This window comes from Quercus robur, chromosome 2 (genome assembly GCF_932294415.1).
Source record: "Quercus robur chromosome 2, dhQueRobu3.1, whole genome shotgun sequence".
Lineage (NCBI taxonomy): Eukaryota > Viridiplantae > Streptophyta > Magnoliopsida > Fagales > Fagaceae > Quercus > Quercus robur.
In genome coordinates this window covers 3,700,929-3,708,028 of record NC_065535.1, presented here as the reverse complement: position 1 = coordinate 3,708,028, position 7,100 = coordinate 3,700,929, and positions in this window count along the sequence as shown.

Sequence of the window (7,100 nt, the reverse complement as noted above, 5' to 3'; positions counted from 1 at the left end):
ACTTATAGGGCTATCCAGACCCGACCAGAGCCTGACAACTCAGCCAAATTGCCCGACGCCGACCCGATTCCAGCCCAAACCGAAGGTCCAGTGGGTTAGCGGCGGGTTTCTGTTTTCAAAAACTAACACCGGCGGAGATATATAAAAAATCTGAGCAACCCGAACTTGACTGGAGCTATATAAAAAATTCGGCCAAATCCTGCAAAAACAAGGTAGATTCGGCGAGATCTCGACCAAATCTGACTAGATATGGTGGGATTTAGCCAGATTCGGCCAAACTGACTGATGCTCACCCTCACCCAAAATTGACTTGTCCGATTGATTTCAGTGGTCGATTTTGGGTTCCTCCACCCTCCATTTGACGCCAGCGGGTCGTGTCCAAGTTGGGTCCAAAACCAACCCGACCCGACCCATGGACAGGCCTATTCACACGACCACGTGTAGCTCTGAATCCATGGACTCTTCTATCTTAAATTTGTTGCACACAAACACCCACATTTGTGACTTTGAGATCTACCTCAAAGGTCTTAGATCACCATCAGTAGTTGATCTTGTATGCAGCAACTTCTATAACACCGGATCTTGAGATTCTTTAAGGAATATTGCCGATAGAAGACTTTAGAAAGCTTTGGGTGCAAAAACCCTAGATCTACAATTAGATGCACAAGATGCACTCTTCTCACTCTAAAAACCATCACTAGGGTTAGCTTATAATGTCCTTTAAATACTGCAACAAGCAGATCGCGATTTGGGCTTCAAATGAACAAGTTTGGGCTAATGGGCCGAACTTAAAATTCTATAGATGTGATTCTCGATCGGTTGAGCCTTGTTCTTGATCGGTCGAACTTGTGAGAGACCATACCCCCGACCCATTGTCATTTGGAATGTTGGGCCAAACCCACGTGAATGGGTGGAGTCGTGTTATTGCCTCTCAAAATGGAAGTTCGACTAGTTATATTTTCCCTTTTAAATTAAGGGTTTTACAATGGAGTCGCCACTTATTTAATTATTGGAATAAATAAGAAAACCAAAAATTGAAAAATTCCTCATTTTACTAATCTGTAATTCAATTTACATTGATCATAGGAAAATTACATGGTTTTGTCCTAGATACAATCTAAGATAAAGTACATGGCTTTGTTTCCTAGTTACAATCTAAAAATCGAAAATTACATGGATAAGCATTTGATCTATTAACCCTTGATCTAAGCTCGGAGGCTATGTTACAAGGTGGGAAGGTGTTAGGCACCCACTTTGCCCAGTGAAACCGATCTTTTAGACTATAGTAGCCAACATTCATATCATAGCATCCAATATGTCAATCAATTTACATATTGAATTTAATGTGTGTGCATATGATAAACCCTAATTGAATTTATTAAGTATTGCATTTGGATTGAAAAATAAATTCTAGTGAATGTGTGTGAATGGTAATAACCTAGATTTAAGGATTTGAAAGAATTATTAAACAAACATGTTTTTCATATTTTTTTATGTGGATTTAAGATTAAATCTAGTAATATGCATGAACATGTGATGAATAACCAAGAACATGTGAAGAACACATAAGAATAATTAAAAACATTTAAATATATTCAAGAGAATTATCATGCTTTAATCTTAAATTCTCATCATGGCAACATAAACAAACAGTTAGGGAAGGGGATTATACTTTCATGCAAGATCCATATGGTGAAGGAGGGGACTCTTGATGGAGGTCCTAAGGGTCGAGGAAAAGAAGAGTTAGGAGAGGGAGAGTGAGTCTCACTTAATACCTTGAGTCTCAGGAAGACCAAGATATGACAAGACTACTCAACTTCACTAGAACAGAGGGGGGTTTTTTGTGTCTTTGAAATGAAGGAGAGGAAGGTTTTATATAGTAGTGGTAGAGGAAATATGAATGGAAGACCATTTAATGAGGGTTGACAAAGAATCATGAATTTAGACCTCATTTTAGCTTTTGGGGAAATTTGGTGCATTAAATGTGGAGATAGATGAGAGTGAGGAGCAAGAAAAGTTTGGTTTTCCCGTAGTTGCTGTAACAGCCTGTAGAACCATATTCGAAAAATCATATCTGACTCAATTCTAAGTGGAATTATCTCGTTCTTATGCTCAAATTGAAGCCCCGGATGTCTAGTTTCTAGGAAAATTAACCTCATTCACAGATTCAAAATATTATGAGAGATATTGATGAAATAGTGAGCAGAGGTCATTTGTTAGAAAATGGTTTCAGCACAATTAACATTAATAGGTCCCAAATTAGCTCCCAATTAACATTAAATGGCACCAATCACTCCCATTTTAGACTTAAATGATTCCAAATTTACTCTAATTAAAAGATAATTGCATAAATTACTCATTGAATAATTAATGTTTAACTATCTAGTTAATTAGGTGTGTGCAACTCTACCATATAATGTAGTCCTAACCAATCAAATTATGACACATCATCGTTCTTAAATTGATTATACTTATAACCAATTGAAATCAATTATTCATAATCACATATAGTCAGACTCAATTTGTGATTATGCATCTCGGCTATTAGAACTTGATTTGATGATAACTTTCAATTTGATGGTCCGATTAGGGCTTATGACCAGTCAATTTGATCGTTACAACATCAAGATCATTTTGGTGAAATGAGGTTAAGGATGTAGTAACCAAAATTAAGATGCATGTTTTTAAGGTGAAATTACCCTTTTACCCTCTATGTGAGGTTAAATGCGGGTTGTCAAATGGGAGGTCAACAGAATGCCCCTCATTGGCAGAGCTTGGAAAGCGAATGTCAATTTATGAAAGAGACACCTAACTTTGCAATCAGTATTTAACCGTGGTGAATGTATGTAGATAAAAATGTAGATGGTCATGTTGTGGATCAAAATATGGACCGAATCTCGAGGGAGATTTCCTACGTACCTCTTGGTGGGGGGATCAGGTCCAAACGTAGTTCATGCATGCAAATTTTTTTTTTTTTTTTGAATGAGTACAAGATATGCTTACCTGGAGGATGACGGGTCCTGGCTCATGTTTTCAAAGGACCAAGGGTTTTTTGGGCTTTGACTCATGTTTTCAGATGACCAAAGGTTATGGATCTTGGCTTATGTTTTCAGAGGACCAAAGGTTCTGGATCCTGACTCATGTTTTCAGAGACCTAGGATTTTTGGACCTTGGCTCATGTTTTCAGAGGACCAAGGGTTTTTTGGGCTTTGGCTCATGTTTTCAGAGGACCAAAGGTTCTGGATCCTGACTCATGTTTTCAGAGGCTTAGGATTTTTGGATCTTGGCTCATGTTTTCAGTGGACCAAGGGTTTTTGGGGTTTGGCTCATGTTTTCAGAGGACCAAAGGTTCCGGATCCTGGCTCATGTTTTTAGAGACCTAGGATTTTTGGATCTTGGCTCATGTTTTCAGAGAACCAAGTGTTTTTTGGGCTTTGGCTCATGTTTTCAGAGGACCAAAGGTTCCGGATCCTGGCTCATGTTTTCAAAGACCTAGGATTTTTGGATCTTGGCTCATGTTTTCAGAGGACTAAGAGTTTTTTGGGCTTTGGCTCATGTTTTCAGAGGACCAAGAGTTTTTTGGGCTTTGGCTCATGTTTTCAGAGGACCAAAGGTTCTGGACCCTAGCTCATGTTTTCAAAGGCCTAGGATTTTTGGATCTTGGCTCTTGTTTTTCAGAGAACCAAGGGTTTTTTGGACTTTGGCTCATGATTTCAGAGGACCAAAGGTTCTGGATCCTGGCTCATGTTTTCAGAGGCCTAGGATTTTTGGATCTTGGCTCATGTTTTTTAGAGGACCAAGGGTTTTTTTGGGCTTTGGCTCATGTTTTCAGAGGACCAAAGGTTTTGGATCCTGGCTCATGTTTTCAGAGGCCTAGGATTTTTGGATCTTGGCTCATGTTTTTAGAGGACTAAGGGTTTTTTTGGGCTTTGGCTCATGTTTTCAGAGGACCAAAGGTTCTAGATCCTGGCTCATGTTTTCAGAGACCTAGGATTTTTGGATCTTGGCTCATGTTTTCAGAGGACCAAGGGTTTTTTGGGCTTTGGCTCATGTTTTCAGACGACCAAAGGTTCTGGATCCTAGCTCATGTTTTCAGAGGCATAGGATTTTTAGATCTTGGCTCATGTTTTTCAGAGAATCAAGGGTTTTTCTGGGCTTTGGCTCATGTTTTCAGAGGACTAAAATTTCCGGATCCTGGCTCATGTTTTCAGAGACCTAGGATTTTTGGATCTTGGCTCATGTTTTCAGAGGACCAAGGGTTTTTTGGGCTTTGGCTCATGTTTTCAGAGGACCAAAGGTTCTGGATCCTGGCTCATGTTTTTAGAGGCCTAGGATTTTTAGATCTTGGCTCATGTTTTTCAGAGGACCAAGGGTTTTTTTGGGCTTTGGCTCATGTTTTCAGAGGACCAAAGGTTCCGGATCCTGGCTCATGTTTTCAGAAACCTAGGATTTTTGGATCTTGGCTCATGTTTTTAGAGGACCAAGGGTTTTTTGGGCTTTGGCTCATGTTTTTAGAGGACCAAAGGTTTTGGATCCTAGCTCATGTTTTCAGAGGCATAGGATTTTTAGATCTTGGCTCATGTTTTTCAGAGGACTAAGGGTTTTTCTGGGCTTTGGCTCATGTTTTTAGAGGACCAAAGGTTCCGGATCCTGGCTCATGTTTTCAGAGACCTAGGATTTTTGGATCTTGGCTCATGTTTTCAGAGGACCAAGGGTTTTTTGGGCTTTGGCTCATGTTTTCAGAGGACCAAAGGTTCTGGATCCTAGCTCATGTTTTTAGAGGCCTAGGATTTTTAGATCTTGGCTCATGTTTTTCAGAGGACCAAAGGTTTTTTTGGGCTTTGGCTCATGTTTTCAGAGGACCAAAGGTTCTAGATCCTGGCTCATGTTTTCAGAGACCTAGGATTTTTGGATCTCATGTTTTCAAAGGACCAAAGGTTTTTTTGGGCTTTGGCTCATGTTTTCAGAGGACCAAAGGTTCTGGATCCTGGCTCATGTTTTCGGAGGACCTAGGATTTATGGATCTTGGCTCATGCCGATGTGTGTGGCCTTTTACACTAGTACCTGCAAAATAAATGTTTTCAATTAGTAACGAAGTTATTCATTGAAAAGAAATTGGCATACCTGGCGAATGCCCCTAGTTTTGGACATATTCCATACTTCGATGAATGCTGAGGGTGGACAGTTAACTTGATGTTGCACCACTGGAAAATGTGGAAGAAGATCATAGCTTTTTGTTCCTGGAGAAGAATTTAATGAAGATTTTTTTTTTTTTTTTGGAAAAATTTGCAAAACCTGAATTTTTTGAAGGAATTAAAAATTTTGATTGATGAATTTTTTTTTAAAAAAAAATTGGAAATCTTGAATTTTTTCAAGGAATTGAAAATTTTGATTGATTTTTTTTTTTTTTTTTTAAAAGCAACCTAAGAAGTACGAGCCCAATGCCCCTAATCCGAAGGCCTTTTTTGGAAATTTCCTTCTTTTTTTTTTTTTGAAAGAATTAGAAAGAATTGATTTTTTAATTTAATTTAATTTTTTGAAAATTTTGTCTTCTGTCTTTTTTTTTTTTTTTTTTTTTTTTGAAAAATTTGGAAATCTTGAATTTTTTCAAGGAATTGAAAATTTTGCTTGATTTTTTTGAAAGCAACCTAAGAAGTATGAGCCCAATGCCCCTAGTTCCAAGGCCTTTTGAAAATTCTCTCTTTTCTTTTCTTCTCTCTCTTTTTTTTTTGAAAGATATGGAAATCCTTTTTTTTTTTTTAAAGTGAAGAAGATGAAGATGAAGATGGAGTAAAAGTGATGAATATTTATTCATGATTATTATTATTATTATTATTTTTGAAAAACCTATCCTTTGAATGAGAATAACTTTGGCTGGAAGTTGATAAGGATTGTTGGATAAGTCCTTGCTCAATTCCTGCAAAAAGATAATTTCAATTAGTAATGAATTTATTCATTGAAATGAATTGGAAGTACTTACCCAATGCCCTTAGTTTGGGGCATATTCCATGCTTAGATTGAAGTTGAATTCATTTGATATTGTAACCATTGGGGAACATGAAAGAAGATCATGGTCCACCATCCTTGGTTCCTACAAAAAGGCTTTCTTTCTCTAACTTGTTAGATACCAATTATCATGAAAACTTGCACACAATATAAATAGGCTAACGCACCAAGTTTAAACATCCTTAATGCAAACAAATGGGCTTAACCTAACATGCACCCAAACAATTTTGTCACATTGTTTTGACTTTGTTCTCCAAGGTTGTTTGGGTGAATGGGACCGGGCCTCTGCAAGGCTGCCTACGTACCTCTGTCATAGAGGATCAGGTCAAGACGTAGTTCAAGAGAATTGGATTTTGGAAAAGAATGATTTTTTTTTTTTTTGAAATAAGATTTCACTTCTTTTTTTTTTTTTTTGAAAAAAAAAAAAACAAATTTCCAATTTTTTTTTTTTTTTTTTGGAACAAGAGGTGATCCTTTGAACAACCATTTTGGCAAATCAAAGTGTTTAAGAATTGAACAAATCTCTTTGATTAGGAAGGATCAAGATCATTAAACTCATGTAATCAAATTTGTTTCATCCTTTTGAACATCGTCAGATTAAGTCTCCAAAGGCAATCAAGAAATGAAATGTGATAATATTTATGAATCACATTGTTGGGTGCAAACAAGGAGAGTGTTCCAGGTTTGGAAGTTCTTTTGAGTCATTTTGAGGATTTGAGAATTTGAGAAATTTTTTCTTGGACATGTCATCATGTGGGGTTTGACAATTTTAAGCATTTTTCCTTTTTAATTCAAAAGAAAATATTATAAGAGTTTAAGATGTGCCTACAATTAGCAAGACTTCAAGGAGATCTTTACTCATGGGTCGTAATGTAGGCCGGGTTTAGGTTATGAAATGAATGATATAAAAGGCTCAAAATTCCCTATGATCTTTCCCCAAGTATACATTACTCAAAAATCAAGTATTGGAGGAGTTTTCTCATATCTTCATTGTCATCTTCTCACTAGTCTTCATTGGTCACTTATATCAACATTTGCTCATTCATCTTGAATCATACCTCTAGACTTTCATCTTGTAAAATTCTTCTCTTTTT